We start from the raw sequence: 17,226 nt of genomic DNA on the forward strand, positions 1-17,226 counted from the left end.
CATGTTATTCTCTCCATCCATAAGTTGTATTTTATCATCAACAAATACTGCTTCAAAGTTACTGACTCATGTTCTTCATCAAATGCGTGGGTGTCTTACACCCTTTGGCTTACTCCTCTTTTTACACACAGAACATAACATTAGAAGATCAAACATCTCTAGTTGCATCCTTTTGTCCAGTCTGTCTTTGAGAAGTTACAAACTAAGAGTTAATCTGAGAACTGGACTATCTGAAAATCTGAATGATGATGAGGGTGTTTACAGTGGACAGCTGTCTTGAATTTAAAATCATAGATTCTTATAACCTTAGAGTTGTAAGGAAGCCTTGGAGTCAATGGTTTAAAACAGATAAATTACTAGAACATTTTCCCACATCTTTTCATACAAAGGAAATACTAAGCAGAGCCCTTACATTAAGCAAACAAAAGACCAGACATCAAAACAATTCAACAACAAACAGAAACAATATTGCTGTGGTTAGTCAGGGCTGGAGGCTGGCACTCTGAAGCTACTGAATGGACTGACCATCCTAATTCTATCCTTCTCCCCACCCCAGCACTTCTGTGGACCCTCCTCAGATGCTGCAGAACACAATCTGGAAACACCTCCCTCCTCCATGGAAGAATTCAGCTGCTGTTTGAACAGTTTAAGTGACCAAGAGCTCTCTTCCTCAGAGAAGGCATCTATTCTGTTTATGAACATGTTAGAGTATAAGAGGGCTTCCCAGGTGGCACTAGTGGTAATGAATCCTCCTGCCAATGCAGGAGACACAGGAGACTCAGGTTCAACCCCTGGGCTGGAACGATCCCCTGGAGGAGGAAATGGCAACCCACTCCAGTATTCTTGCCTGGGAAACCCCATGGACAGTAGAATATGAGAAAGAAATTGGATACATTGATCCCGACTTAGCCAATAGACTATTGGCTATTGTCTTAGTCTTTGCAACTCAAAAATCTCTTTTCCAGATCTAGATTTGTAAAGTTAGGTGTAATGTCTTCTTTTTCTAGTCTAAGTATCCCATTTATTGCCATTGCTCTAGAAATAAGGTCGTTTCCAGGCCACTGCTGCCCTCAACATTTGTGCCTGGAATTGTTCCAGCTCACCCTGGATGTACTATTCCAGGTATCGACTGGTCAGTAATAGATACACTGGTGAACACCTCTTTCCCCAATGCTCTCAAGACTGGACTTTTGCTACTGAAACCTAAGATGGTACATTTTTGGCAGTGCGATTTCACTATTGGCACAAAGTAAGTTTGCAGTCAATAGAAAACAGATATTCTCCATAAGAACTGATGATTTTCCAGTTCCCTTAAACCCCTAACAGGTTATGTGTTGTAGTGAACTTATAGACTATTTGGAGAATAGTTACTTAAACACAGTATAGTATTTTAGGACTGGGACTTCCCTGGTGGCTAAGTTGGTAAAGAATCTACCTGTAATGCAAGAGATCGGGTTTGATCCCTGCATCAAGAAGACTCCCTGGAGAAGTGGCAACCCACTCCATTATTCTTGCCTGGGGAATCCCATCAATAGAGGAGCCTGGCCAGCTACAGACCGTGGGGTCGCAAGAGTCAGACATGACTTAGCAACTGAACCACCACCACCGACGTTTTAGGATATAAATATTTTTCTCGTTCTCAACTATTGAGGGTTATTAATTTGGCCATCCTGTAGGATTAAAAGAAATTGAGATGTAACATATTTTTCAATACAATAAATATAAAAAGGCTGAGACCCAAAGACCCAGAATGATGGGCAAATATTTGTCCAGCCAAAGCCCACAATTTGCCCAAAACAGTTGCAATTTATGCAGGCTGTTCTAGCTACATAGTCAGTGAACTTTTTTTCCAGAAATAAGTAAATGTCTAGGTTTGGCCAACAATTTCAATAATCACCTTAAATAAGGGCTCTTTATGCTGAATTACACTGGCTCCTTGCACTAACCCTGGTCCCCTTTGCATCTACATGGGATAGTGATGAAGAGCGGTCAGAGAACTGAGATTACGTTTTCTTCATAGATTCTGAAATCAGAAAACCATTCCAATCCACAGCAATTCGTCTTGAATGCCATCCACTGCTGACATGTCTAACTTAGATATCCTTCTATACAGGGCTCTCAATAGAATATTTCTAACCAGATTATGGAAGGATTTCTAGCAATACATTTTTGGTCCTAGAAGATGTTTGGAGTCAAAGTCAAGTCAAGCCTAAGTCAAGGTTTAAGAAGCCAGACCTTGATAACTCTAGTCCTTCCCTTCTTTGAAAATGTAAAAGTTGAATGCTCTGTAAAGAGTGAGAAATTAGTTTAAAAGTAGGAAAGTAGAATTCTGCCACCTTTTTCAGCTCACTCCTATAAGGCAAAATTATTTAGGGTATTTCAGGAGGTGTTTTGAAGTATATTTTCAGGATTCATAAAAAATTACCATGTATATGTATGGCAAATGAGATGTAATTGTATTCTTGGTTATTCATAAATGCTTGCAGTATTTAGAGTCACTGCTAATAACAGTAAAATGGTATAAAAATAGCAGTATTCGTTAACAGCTAGAACCTAGGTAACCAGATCCTTTAAAAAACATTTTAGTACATAATATACAACAGTGATCTAGTCAAGTAGCTTGGAAAGATAGTGACAATAATAAATGTAAACTATTAATATTATTGTTTGGGGCATCTGTTAAGTTGTATTAGGCCTGAGTTCTTTCATGTGAATGTGTGAGCTCTCATCAATCACCCATCATTCCCAAAGGCAACAGATCATAATGGCTATTTCTCCTTTAGGACAATGCCAGGCTTAACGAATTTAAGTCCCGCTAGTGGCAGTAAAGCTAAGTACTCTCAGGGGAAAAATGGAGCAGTTCTTTGTCTTTTTTCTTTTCTGTAGTAACATTAAAAATAGTCACCAAACAATTGACTTTGATGTGTTAGCTTCCAAGGTATCATTAAAAAGATTTCCTATAATCACTTTTTAAAATTCCTCGTGAGAAGCTTACTTATGATTTAAGTCTGTATTTTATACGGACTTCTCTCTGAAGACTTCCAATGGGCCATTTTATGTAGGTGTATATGAGTACACATGGGAGCATGTGGGTCTGTGTGTCTCTTTTGTTCCTCGTGATAAAATTACAGATTTTAAAAAAAAAAAACTAGAAGAAATATTATCAAGGTAATGGAACTAATTATTTGATCCCATGTAGATATTTTCAAGACATTTGAGACTTATATCTTGTTTATATGTCTCAAAGCCTAAGCCTTATAGACATGCATTGGCTCATATCTTCTAGACACAGAGTTTTGTAGGTTGTAGACATATAGAGGCCTATATAGGGCTTCCCAGATGGCACTAGTGGTTAAAAACCCACCTGCCAATGCAGGAGAAATAAGAGATGAGGGTTCTACCCCTGGGTCAGGAAGATCCCCTGGAGGAGGGCATGGCAACTCACTCCAGTGTCTTTGCCTGGAGAATCCCATGGGCAGAGGAGCCTGGCAGACAACAGTCCATTGGATCTCAAAAAGTTGGATACGACTAAAGCAACTTAGCACGCATGCACACAGAGGCCCGTATCTTATAAATGCAGAGCTTTATACCTTATAGACGCATGGGCCTACGCTTTGTGGACATACACTGGCTATAACTTTTAGACTCTTAGGAATCTATACTGTATAGATACATACAGGCCTGAAAGCATATGGACTTATAGGGACTTCCCTGGTGGTCCAGTGGTTAAGGCTCCATACTTACAATGCAAGGATTGTGGGTTCAATTCCTGATCAGGAACTAAGATCCCACATGCCATGCAGTACAGTCCAAGGGAAAAAAAAAAAGCATATAGACTTACGTAGAGGCCTATTACATATAGGCCTATATAACTATACACCCATATAAGCCTAGTATTGAAACATAGAGGCCTATACTTAGTTGCAAGTGACTGAAAATTCCTTAATGAGTATTTTAAAGGCCTAAGCATACACAGTTAAGATGTCCCAATAATCACAGAATCTTCAAACTTCAAGATTTATTTATTCCTCTGGGCTCTTCTGTACAACATTTGATGGACAAGGAAACTGAGAATCTAGGTAATTTATACTAGACTCACAGATCTCATCCACGGGGATGAGACGCGAAGTATTTTGATTTAAGGACATTGTAGATGTTCTTTGTGTATAACCATAACTATATATTATATATTAAGAGAGCTTTTCAACCAGAAATCCTCTTCAGATATATATTCAGTGTTGAAAGAACATTGATTCATGTTAACTGAACATGTTTACTTCACCAAATCAGGCTCCAAATTTAGCACATCATTTTTATGCAATGTTTTTTTATTTTTTAAAACCTCCCTCATGTTATGTTCCTTTTATATGCATATATTGACAAATCTACAACAGTATCAAAATGGGGTCTCTGAGATATTCTAAAGCATCCTGATATTTTTACAGTTAATATGTTTCACTTAAAACATCACCAAAGCAGGTTGTTACCAGCTTGTAATTTATTTAAATTGCTATTGACTTCATTTCCATTTTTGTAGTCTGTTGCTTAGCATTTCAGAGACAGAAAAAAATGAATTCAGATTATGCAATATAATTTTTTTGAAAATATGTGTTCAATCTTGTTAGACCTGTAAGTAACAACTAGTTTCAAAAATTAAAAATAACTAAAGATACCTAACGTTAAGCTGGATACCTTCTTTTCAAAATGAGATGAACATTTTCAGAGAGGCTGTCTTGGACATTGGAAGCTGCCAAGTAAGCTAGTATAGGCTGGGTCTTGTATGGAGTATTGATTCAGATGTCATAATTAAATGAGCCTGAGACTGAGCTCAGATAGAAACTGTTTGGAAAGATGGATAAAGAGTCAGGAAGAGAGATGAGTTAGAGTCTCTTTCTCTAATAGTACTTGTCAGAATTTCAAGGGTGAGAGATTCTATCAATTGGAACGAGAATGGTGTGGGTGTGATGGGCTTTGGCACCTTATCAATTCTCTCCCTTCTAAGAGAGCATGTGTGTGACATCTGTGATTTACTTCCGATCTACCAGTCTGGTGAGCATGAGTCTTGAGTTTGCTGCCAAATTACTGTACTCGTCTCCATGCTAAAAGGCTGCTGTCACGTTTAAGACTGTCAGAAATTCAGATCTTTCCCACGGGTGATCCCAGAGAACACATAAAATAGGGACTTTTTTGCGTATGGAGAAAAATATGTGGAAGTTATGCTGTTGCAAATCAATTTATTTTATACCAGATTAGCCCTCCCAATTTCTGCATATATGGTTTAAACAATATTATAGCTGTATCAATGGAAATATAAAATGTAAAGACAAATTGTCTTATAACCTCAACACCCCAAAAAAAAAATAAAATAAATGCTACTTCCCCCAGTCTCTGTCCATAGGCACCATATAATATTAACTTTTACATTTAGAAAATTTTTCTGATTATCAGCAATTCATCCCCATAAGCAGATTTCCCTCCAAAGTGGAGAGGAGGGCATATTCTTGGTTGACTGGAAAAGGAGGTGCTCTAGCATGCATGACACAATAGCAGGATGGACATGAATTTGATTGCAATAGCCCCCAAAGAGACCCACATCTCCCCTATTTCTGGTGTAGCCCTTGGAAGGTCTTCTCATTCACCAGTCAACTTTGTACAGATTAGATTCTCTCATCTTCACATCCTTACTGTCAAAAAGAGAGAAGCGGCTGATATAAGCACAGAGGGCATTAGTAATAGTTGATATTTTTCTTTAAAGGCCACCTCCTCTTGGCCCTGTAGCAAGGAGAGATATCATTTAAAGTTGACACAGCAGTTCCTCTGGCCATCAGAATCGTGACCTTCCAACCTGGGAACTGGTCTGATCTATAGAATTTATCGAAAGGACCTTAATATTGCACGGTGGCAGTGCTCAGCGATCGTTTGCTCACCATCTCCCTCTCTCTGCTTTATCCTCATTATTAGAAGAGTCGTTCTTTCAAGCCATTTAGTCACCTCGGGAACTGTATAGTGACCCTAATGATAATTCTCTTTGCCACACACACACACACACACACACACACATAATCTTTCTCTGATCATTTGCCCTAACCTGCCCCCCCCAAAATGAAATTTACAAGCGCCTTTTATTCTTAAGGCCTCTGAAATTTGTTTTCTTCTGTAAACACATTGGAACACCATCAGGATGTACTTTATATACTGAGAAGATAACTTCCTGCCCATTTATAACATGGAGGATAGAGGATATATATGTTTGCAAATTATCAGAAACATGGTAGAAATTGTTTTATAGATATTGGGAAGTGCTTACATTTTTTAGAAATCGATACCTGAAAGAACCTTAGTTGTTCTGCTGCCTAACTCCCTAATCCCACAAATAAGCAGGAGGAGATTCAGAAAACTTAAGTTTATCACCTTGGAACCTGAAATACCTGTTAGTCTAGCATAGACTTTGGAGTCAAAAGGCCTGCTGTGAATCATTGATTTGCCTCGTACTTAATCCCTGGGAATCCGTGGGCAGTTTATTCAGCACCTGTCTGTACCTTGGTTTTCTCAACCATACCATGGAGAGAAGATGCCTGTATCTAAGATTACTGTGAGGATTAAATGAGATCATGTGGCCAAAATGCTTAGCATCTTTCCTAGCACAGTGTAGCTAATAGGAGCTACTGTTTAGCTAATGGAAATAGTGGTCCAGGTTGGATTTGGAGGTGGGAGCAGTAACAGAATTATTGTTCTTAAACCCCATAGAGAGCTTGGACCTCTAAGACTGCCTCCCTTTTCTTGCCACACACCCCTATATCTGAGGGAAACGGGGGTCTGATTTTAAGAAACCTCATCTTGAAGAAATACTTTTTCCTCCAGCACTTGGACTTTCATTCTCATGTCTAGATAGAAGGAAAGTGTGTTGTGCATTTAGACAATCCTGCTGGAAAGTGTTGCCAGAAATAAACAAGCTGTCAGGAGCAAGTGATTCATTTCTCATCTACACAGATGACATCTGGTTTAAGTGTGATGAATACATGCTTGTTTAAATCATATGGTGACGGTGATGCTATCTGACAGAAATGTTTGCAAATATTTTGGGAATCCCCTAAGTGCTTGCTACCAAAAGAGTGAGCTTATTTAAAAAAAGAAAAAGGCAGAAACTTCAGTCTATCAAATCAATGCTTGTCTCAGTCTCCTAAGGCTACGAGATTTTCAGCTACACCCGCTACACTGCTTGAAGATTAAGAAGCGGCTATTTTGACATTAAATGTGGATGTCCTTAGCGATGTGCTGGTGTGTAACAAATGCTCAGTGGTCATTAGGACATTAGGAAGCAGCGTTTGAATCAAAGAAATGTCAAGCGCACCTACATGTTTGAATGGATTTCAAGAATTTAATGTTTTGGTTATTGTTTTCATTACCTTTACAGCTATTCATTTAATAGTGTTTAGTGGGTTGTATTATGCCAAACACAGAAGAGCCTGAAAGGAAATGAAGACATGTGCCTGCCAGGGGACCTCACATGGCTACTAAGGAAATAATCAGTGTTAACATAATGCTTGATTATTTAGATTCATAACAGAAAGAGGTGACACGTCCTGCAAAGTGTTTATGTCCAGAGAATTATTAGTCATTCTGGGTTGTTCTTGCCAAGGCGATTCCTTGCCATCCTGAATAACCTGAGAATTAGCAGTATTTAACTGAAATATACTGATAATCATTTATATGCAGGGAATTTAAATTATATATAGAAATTCTGCATTATCTGAATATTGAAAGTTAAAGGCTTATGCATAATGCATAACAATTGCTCAGTGAGTTAGGAATAAACATTTACATGGAGTAAAATCATATGAAGCATGTGTCAAAGCATAAAGAATGCACGCTTGATATATAGCCCATTTAATAATAAATTCATGCAAAGAAGAACAAATTTCTCTTCTTATGCATGACATCAATAGGTACTATTTGTATAACACATTACAGTTTTTAAAGTACTTTCCATGAATGATATCATATGAGATAATATCCTACTTTAATTCAGTTAATTAATTATATTTTCAACACTATAATCGGCATTTCAAATATACAGTTGTTTTCCTGAAACATCAATAAACAAAATTAATTTTATGTGCTATTTATATAAAATAAGCCCCACATATTTCAAAATAATTTATTTTTACATATGAAGTCTATCATCTCGATCACTATATTTTCTTCAAGCTATTTGTTTCTAGTTTACATTTAGAAAGATGAGGAGATTTATCAGCGACATTGTAGTAAGTATTTTATGCTGCAACCTAAAAGATGCCAATTTGTATTTAACATAAATTATAAATTTCTCAGGTACATCCTGAAGCATTAATGGTAGTAGGGTAAATGTGAGGGGAAATCATCTCTGCTCTGATGAGAATGAGCTTCAGTTAATGGTAAGAAGTCTAGTGATCTAGATTTGAATAGGATCTTTGAGTGTCTTAACCTGATTAGATTTTATAAAAATATAAAATGCACAAGAGTACATATGAACACATGCATGTGTGAAAATACACATTTATATTCATATGTGTGTGTCTGTGCATAGAAAGAAGAGTGAAAGTGCCCATAAAACTGATGAGTTAAGAGAAAGTTAAAGAGAAAATGGGTAAATAAAAGGGTTTTTTTTCAGTCTATATATTATTATAAATAATTATAATAATATGGTTATTTTTAACCATACTAATAATAGCTAAAATGATTTCATTTGTTTGCAATGAGAATATCTGAGAATATATTCATTTGTAACTTGTGTAAAAATAAATAAATAAGCCTAAAATGTTTGATGATACTGGAGTGGGTAGCCGTTCCCTTCTCCAGGGGATCTTCCCAACCCAGGGATTGAATCCAGGTCTCCTGCATTGCAGGCGGATTCTTTACCAGGTGAGCCACCAAGGAAGCCCTTGGAAATATGTATTTGTATTCATTATATGTGTGTCTATGCATAGAAAGAAGAGTGAAAATGCACATAAAACTGATGAGTTAAGAGAAAGTTAAAGAGAAAATGGGCAAATAAAAGGGATCATTTTTTTTAGTCTATATATTATTATTTTGGTATAATTCACTTCAGTTCAATTCAGTTCAGTCGCTCAGTCGTGTCCAACTCTTTGCGACCCCATGAATCGCAGCACACCAGGCCTTCCTGTCCATCACAAACTCCTGGAGTCCAACTCCATGGACATCCAAACTCATGTCCATCGAGTCAGTGATGCCATCCAGCCATCTCATCCTCTGTCGTCCCCTTCTTCTGCCCCCAATCCCTCCCAGCATCAGGGTCTTTTCCAATAAGTCAACTTTTCGCATGAGGTGGCCAAAGTACTGGAGTTTCAGCCTCAGCATCAGTCCTTCCAAAGAACACCCAGGACTGATCTCCTTTAGGATGGACTGGTTGGATCTCCTTGCAGTCCAAGGGATTCTCAAGAGTCTTCTCCAGCACCACAGTTCAAAAGCATCAGTTCTTCAGTGCTCAGTTTTCTTCACAGTTCAACTCTCACATCCATACATGACCACTGGAAAAACCATAGCCTTGACTAGACGGACCTTTGTTGGCAAAGTCATGTCTCTGCTTTTGAATATGCTATCTAGGTTGGTCATAACTTTCCTTCCAAGGAGTAAGCGTCTTTTAATTTCATGGCTGCAATCACCACCTGCAGTGATTTTGGTATAATAATGCAGTATTATTTCATTTATTTGCAATGAGAATATATTCATTTGTAACTCAGGTAAAAATAAATAAAGAAACCTAAAATGTATAAGGATACCAAGAGTAAAAAGTAGACCAACCTGGTCAGATCTTTGTTATGTTTTAGAGAAACTTTCTGGCTTTCCTTTTTCAAGCAGGGATTGCACTGAGTATCTCCAGAGGGTGAACCTCCCACTTTGGTCTTTCATCTCTCACTTGATATATTCCTGGCCAGTGGCTCACTGTTGAATAATGGGCTTTGAGGGTAGGAGAGGGGCTCTAATTTGTAGTACTTGTTGATCTTCATGTTGTATATAAACTCTCCTGGTGGCCAGTTTTCAGCTACCAATCTGATGTTAAATGGCTCAAAAAAAAAAAAAAAAGTCTCTGGAAATTATTGATCGACTTTTATCCCAGTAACTTAAATTGTGGCATCTATAGCTTTGATTCTCTGCCATAGGATTGTTTCTTTGGATTGGATATCCAATTTCCCTGAAATCCTGTGCTAAGCGTAGGGGGAGGCTAATAATGAGAGGAAGTGGGAGACTCAGTTAAAAATTCTCTAGCCAACCCAAGAGTGAAACTGAAGCCTCAGGGCTGAGTCATGCCGAGCCTGTAGCCTGATCCAAGTGGCAGTTACCAGCCTTCCGACAATGGCAATGGGCATGTTCCCAACCCAACACTGCCAGCATGGGGGCAGATTTACTTGGCCTCTTCAAGCTCTTCATTATAAAATGGAAATCATCATTCACAGAATGCCTAAGAATGACAAATCACTTCGAAACGAGAAATGCTCTTTAAATATTTGCACCTAATTTGTTTTCTTCGACACATTTAAAGGCTGTCCAAGTTTCTCCAACTGTTTACATGATTCCTACAGATTTGCACTCTCATTCTGCTCTGCATCAAAACAACAGGTCAGTTCTAGAGACAGAGAAGGCAGCTCTCTGTGCCTCTAAGAGGCATCCCTCTTAAAACACAGTTTGCAGTAAAGATGTAAATATGCCTCCTGGGTTGCTCAGATGGTAAAGAATCTGCTTGCAATGTGGGAGACCTGGGTTCAATCCTTGAGTCAGGAAGATCCCCTGGAGGAGGAAATGACAACCCACTCCAGTGTTCTTGCCTAGAGAATCCCATGGACAGAAGAGCCTGGTGGTCTATAGGGTCATAAAGAACTGGATACGACTGAGCGACTTTCACTTTCACTTAGAGTAAAAGGCTAGTTAGCTTAATCCTGTGCTTTGGGCTGGCCCATCAAGGACAACTACACTGAGGAAGGGGTTTTGACTTAATTAAGATGAGGCCTCTTTCACGTGACTGCCTGGAAATCAACAGAGAAGAGCCCAGGGGGTAATGCTAGCCTGCCTGCTCAAAGAGCAGAAGCTGCAAAGAAAGAAGTGTTTGAGGCTGTAGGCAAAAATGGATCCAAAAGATGAGAACAATATGCCCTGTCCCCAACCTAAGAATAGCTTCAGCCACAGATGAGAAGAAAATGCTCACTCCTTTGTGAGACAAACCCATCACAAATGGGAGTTGCAGGTACCAGTTTTGTCCACAATCAAGAAAGCAGCTGACTGATTTTTACAAATTAGACATCTTGGTATCAGCCGGGGTGTTTAGGTGATGCAGACCAGGGAAGGTTCATTAACGTAGCCAGCTCACGAAGTTTGAGATTCTCCAGGAGAGCAGCTTTGCTCAGTGTCCTACAGTGACCTTGGAAGGAGTCCTGGGGCTCCATTTGCAGTCTTTACAGCTATCTAGGGAAGCACACATAAGAAAGAAGTGTTTGATTTGGAGATTATAGACCTAAGAGAGGTAGCCTGAAGAATGTCTTCATCTCGGTTTGCTTTTGTTGCTTGCTGAGCATGCTGGCTCCACGGGAAGATTAGACCATTCTTGTTTGTTTGGACTAAGCATTCAGAAAACCCAAGATCCTGGGCCTCCTGCAGCCACCAGGCCGACTGGGGGATGCCTGGTGCTCTGCCCTGAACTAAAGGTCTTAGTCAAAATTTCTTTTTTTCTCCCCTTCTAATCTACCCTGAACTGAGCTTATGGTTGGTTTATTATGTAGTTGTATTTATTTTATTCTTTGGTCTGTGATTTTTTTTCTTTTGATCTGTGATCTCTGTTTTTTTAAGCAGTAATTTGTAGAAAGCATGCTGGCATGGTGGTTCGAATACCACCCCAGGTACTGCTCAGAAGGGCTCACCGAACTTCAGCGGCTGTTAGATCAAAGCATAAACCAAAAACAGAAAGAATGTCTGGTGGTGAAACACTGGCCTTTCTGTGTGCTGGTTCCAATCTCACACGGATTGTCCTTCCTGCCTGGGAGAATCATTTCCAAAGCCTTTCACTAAAGAAATGTCAGCATTAGGATCAAAAGCTCCTGGCACCTTCCTGAGAGTCCAAGTGTAAGGGCTGGGAGGGCTTCTCCCTGGGTGTTGTCCGAATAAGGCAAATAGCAGGTTGGTTGGAGTGAACTTTGCTGGTGTTTGTTTTTATGCTGTTTAAACTTTGAAGATGCCTGTGGTTTTCCGATTCTATTAACTCTTCTGCTGAGTAAAGGTCTGTGTGAACCTTAAGTCTCATTTCTATTCTACATCATGCCCTATAGTATTCAAGTGGTATAACTGAGGTCGCTATTGTTTGTCCTACCTATGTGATACTCTAGGAAGGAATCTTTCTGATTTCTTGTTTGGAATGTAATTAGGAATTCCAGGGAACCAAGGTTGTTGGATGGGCACCTTATGAACTGCATTAGCAGTAAATTCCCTGGTGACTCAAATGGTAAAGAATCTGCCTGCAATGCAGGAGACCTGGGTTCGATTCCTGGGTCGGGAAGATCCCCTGGTGAAGGGAATGGCTATCCACTCCAGTATTCTTGCCAGGAAAATCTCATGGTCAGAGGAGCCTGGTGGGCTACAGTCCATGGGGCCACAAGAGTCGGATATGATTGAGCAAATAACACTACCTTAACTAACTAAAGAATTGTTCACAAACTGCTTATGATTATAAATACAATCTATAAGCTATGTGAACTTCTGAATAAGCAATCTTTCTACCATATGAATTATTGACATGGATGAGGGTTAGTAATGGCCAGGATTACAGAGCCTCTGATGTACCAGGTAAAGTGATACGTGTTTTATATATTCATTTTTAACCCCCTAAAGTAGCTTAAAAGCTAAGTAATAATTTTACATTTTACAATGTGAATAAAATCATCTCTCCAGGATCACCACCTACTAAGTAGCAAAGCTTCAGTCTGAACCTGGGTCTCCCTGACCCCAGAGGTCCCTCTGTCTCCATGATTCAATGCAGCTTTAGCAGAAAATGAGCAAGTGGTAAAAAAGTGGCCTACTGCAAACAGGCAGAAGCACCACTTTGGAGAGGGGATTTCAAATAGCACACTCAATCTACCTATATAACTGCTGGCTTATTTAGAGTTAAATAAATCCTTTTAAAGGAATAAGATGCTCAAGGGAGATAGCATTAACATACAAGATGCTTCTCATGCATTCCCTACATTTTAAACAGGAGTAAGAGATGTTTTGATATATGAATTGAACAGTGGCGGAATTTCACTATTGCTTCCAGAAATACCTTTCAGAAAATAGTGAGAAAAAATTTAGTGTTACCACAGAATTTCCTCATCAAGGATTGAAAGTCATTTTTCTTTCTTAGGACGCTTTGACTGTTAACATTTTTTTCTTTGTGGGTGGTTGATTGAAATTATTTCCCTTAAATATACCATGTATTTATGGCTATAGCAGTTTTTTTTTTTTTTTTAATGATAGAAAGAATGTACATTCAAGTTCAGCAATCAGGACTACTGAAAAAGAAGGATGTAATTTAAAGGCCAAATTATTCTTCAGTGCCATTGTTGGCATTATTGTTCAGTTGCTAAGACGTGTCCAACTTTGCAACCCAGTGGACTGTAGCCTGCCAGGCTCCTCTGTCCATGGGATTTTCCAGACAAGAACACTGGAATGGGTTACCATTTCCTTTTTTGGAGGATCTTTCCGACCCAGGGATCGAACCCGTGTTTCCTGCATTAGCGGGTGGATTCTTTACCACTGAGCCACCAGGGAAGCCCCTTCAGTGCCATTAGAATATAGTATTTTTCTCTTTTAGGGTTGTTCTTTCTTCCTTTATTTGGTGGTGCCATGCTGCATGTGGAATCCTAGTTCTCTAACCAGGAATCAAACCTGCTCCCTGTAATGGAAGTACAGAGTCTTAACCACTGGACTGCTGGGGTAGTCCTTCTTTAAAATTTGCTCCTTTCAATTAAAAAAAAAAAAAAAAGGTCTTGCAGTACATAAAGATTTCGTGCATCAAATGGTTTGGCTATCTGAACTAGTCTAATAAGAAAACTTCTAGAGAATTTTTGAAGATAACTCGGTGGCATTAAGAAAGACACATTCAAATGCCAGATATTCATATACACACATACACACAACACAGTACTCACACTCAGGTCACAAATACAGACACACAGGCACATAGGCAAACCCCTTCCCCATACACACTCATACCGAGCTAGTTATGTGCACACACACAAGCTAGTTGAAGTAAACGTGCAGATAACATAATCTGAGCTGACATTTATTGAATGACCAAGGTGTGCCTTCCACTGTGCTAAGCACTTCAGCCTCTGAAGGCATTATCCTGTTTCTTTCTCAAGAGGGAGGTGCTCTGATGACCACCATTTTACAGATGAGGAATTGAGTTCAGAGAAATATAGGAAAGAAGAAAGGAAAGGAAAGAAGAAACACATGCTTCTCTGAACTGCACTAAAACTATCCATATCATCTAAAAACTTACAAGCATTTCAGCTTAAATATCTGCTCTGGCAATTTTTTATTCTACTGTAGAGCCGTGGAAAACTCTACTCAGCAAATTGTGATGCAAAATCAGTGTGCTGAGAATAAGCTTTCAGGACTGGATGTGTGCATGCCAAGTCGCTTCAGTTGGGTCTGACTATTTGCGATCCCATGGACTGTAGCCTGCCAGGCTCCTGTGTCCTTGGGATTCTCTAGGCAGGAATACTGGAGTGAGTTGCCGTTTCCTCCTCCAGGGGATCTTCCCAACCCAGGGCTGGAAACTGTTTCCTTTACATCTCCTGCATTGGCAGGTAGGTTCCTTACTACTAGCACCTCAAATCTTGACTTTGATATGAAAGGCCTTTCACACACAGAATCCCATACAGAATCCCAACTCTGGGCCTTTTCTATCTCCATTCCCATTCCTTATCAATATTTAGGAAATTCCAAATTCAAGACGTGGTTCACAGGTCATCATCTTTGCAGTGCCCTACCCAGCTCTCTGCCAATGTGCTACTTTATTTTTTTAATATAAATTTATTTATTTTAATTGGAGGCTAATTACTTTACAATATTGTATTGGTTTTGCCATATATCAACATGAATCCATCATGGGTGTACACGTGCTCCCCATCCTGAAGCCCCCCTCCCACCTCCCTCCCCATACCATCCCTCTGGGTCATCCCAGTGCACCAGCCCCGAGCATCCTGTATCATGCATCAAACCTGGACTGGCGATTCGTTTCACATATGATATTATACATGTTTCAATGCCATTCTACCAAACCATCCCACCCTCACCCTCTCCCACAGAGTCCATAAGACTGTTATATACATCTGTGTCTCTTTTGCTGTCTCACATACAGGGTTATCATTACCATCTTTCTAAATTCCATATATATGCATTAGTATACTGTATTGATGTTTTTCTTTCTGGCTTACTTCACTCCGTATAATAGGCTCCAGTTTCATCCACCTCATTAGAACTGATTCAAGTGTATTCTTTTTAATGGCTGAGTAATACTCCATTGTGTATATGTACCACAGCTTTCTTATCCATTCGTCTGCTGATAGACATCTAGGTTGCTTCCATATTCTGGCTATTATAAACAGTGCTGTGATGAACATTGGGGTACACGTGTCTCTTTCACTTCTGGTTTCCTCAGTGTGTATGCCCAGCAGTGGGATTGCTGGGTCATATGGCAGTTCTATTTCCAGTTTTTTAAGGAATGTCCACACTATTCTCCATAGTGGCTGAACTAGTTTGCATTCCCATCAACAGTGTAAGAGGTGGGAGTTCCCTTTTCTCCACACCGTCTCCAGCATTTATTGCTTGTAGACTTTTGGATTGCAGCCATTCTGACTGGCGTGAAATGGTACCTCATTGTGGTTTAGATTTGCATTTCTCTGATAATGAGTGATGTTGAGCATCTTTTCATGTGTTTGTTAACCATCTGTATGTCTTCTTTGGAGAAATGTCTGTTTAGTTCTTTGGCCCATTTTTTGGTTGGGTCATTTATTTCTCTGGAATTAAGCTGCAGGAGTTGCTTGTATATTTTTGAGATTAATTCTTTGTCAATTGTTTCATTTGCTATTATTTTCTCCCATTCTGAAGGCTGTCTTTTCACCTTGCTTAGAGTTTCCTTTGATGTGCAGAAGCTTTTAAGGTTAATTAGGTCCCATTTGTTTATTTTTGCTTTTATTTCCAATATTCTGGGAGGTGGGTCATAGAGGATCCTGCTGTGATTTATGTTGGAGAGTGTTTTGCCTATGTTCTCCTCTAGGAGTTTTATAGTTCTGGTCTTACGTTTAGATCTTTAATCCATTTTGAGTTTATTTTTGTGTATGGTGTTAAAAAGTGTTCTAGTTTCATTCTTTTACAAGTGGTTGACCAGTTTTCCCAGCACCACTTGTAAAGAGATTGTCTTTAATCCATTGTATATTCTTGCCTCCTTTGTCAAAGATAAAGTGTCCATAGGTGCATGGACTTATCTCTGGGCTTTCTATTTTGTTCCATTGATCTATATTTCTGTCTTTGTGCCAGTACCATACTGTCTTGATGACTGTGGCTTTGTAGTAGAGCCTGAAGTCAGGCAGGTTGATTCCTCCAGTTCCATTCTTCTTTCTCAAGATTGCTTTGGCTATTTGAGGGGTTTTTTTGTATTTCCATACAAATTGTGAAATTATTTATTCTAGCTCTGTGAAAAATACTGTTGGTAACTTGATAGGGATTGCATTGAATCTATAGATGGCTTTGGGTGGTATATGTATTTTCACTGTATTGATTCTTCTGATCCATGAACATGGTATATTTCTCCATCTATTAGTGTCCTCTTTGATTTCTTTCACCAGTGTTTTATAGTTTTCTATATATAGGTCTTTTGTTTCTTTACGTAGATATATTCCTAAGTATTTTATTCTTTTTGTTGCAATGGTGAATGGAATTGTTTCCTTAATTTCTCTTTCTATTTTCTCATTATTAGTGTATAGGAATGTAAGGGATTTCTGTGTGTTGATTTTATATCCTGCAACTTTACTATATTCATTGATTAGCTCTAGTAATTTTCTGGTGGAGTCTTTAGGATATTCTATGTAGAGGATCATGTCATCTGCAAATAGTAAGAGTTTTACTCCTTCTTTTCCAATCTGGATACCTTTTATTTCTTTTTTGCTCTGATTGCTGTGGCCAAAACTTCCAAAACTA

Source organism: Bos taurus, chromosome 9, assembly GCF_002263795.3.
Source record: "Bos taurus isolate L1 Dominette 01449 registration number 42190680 breed Hereford chromosome 9, ARS-UCD2.0, whole genome shotgun sequence".
In the NCBI taxonomy this organism is placed as follows: domain Eukaryota; kingdom Metazoa; phylum Chordata; class Mammalia; order Artiodactyla; family Bovidae; genus Bos; species Bos taurus.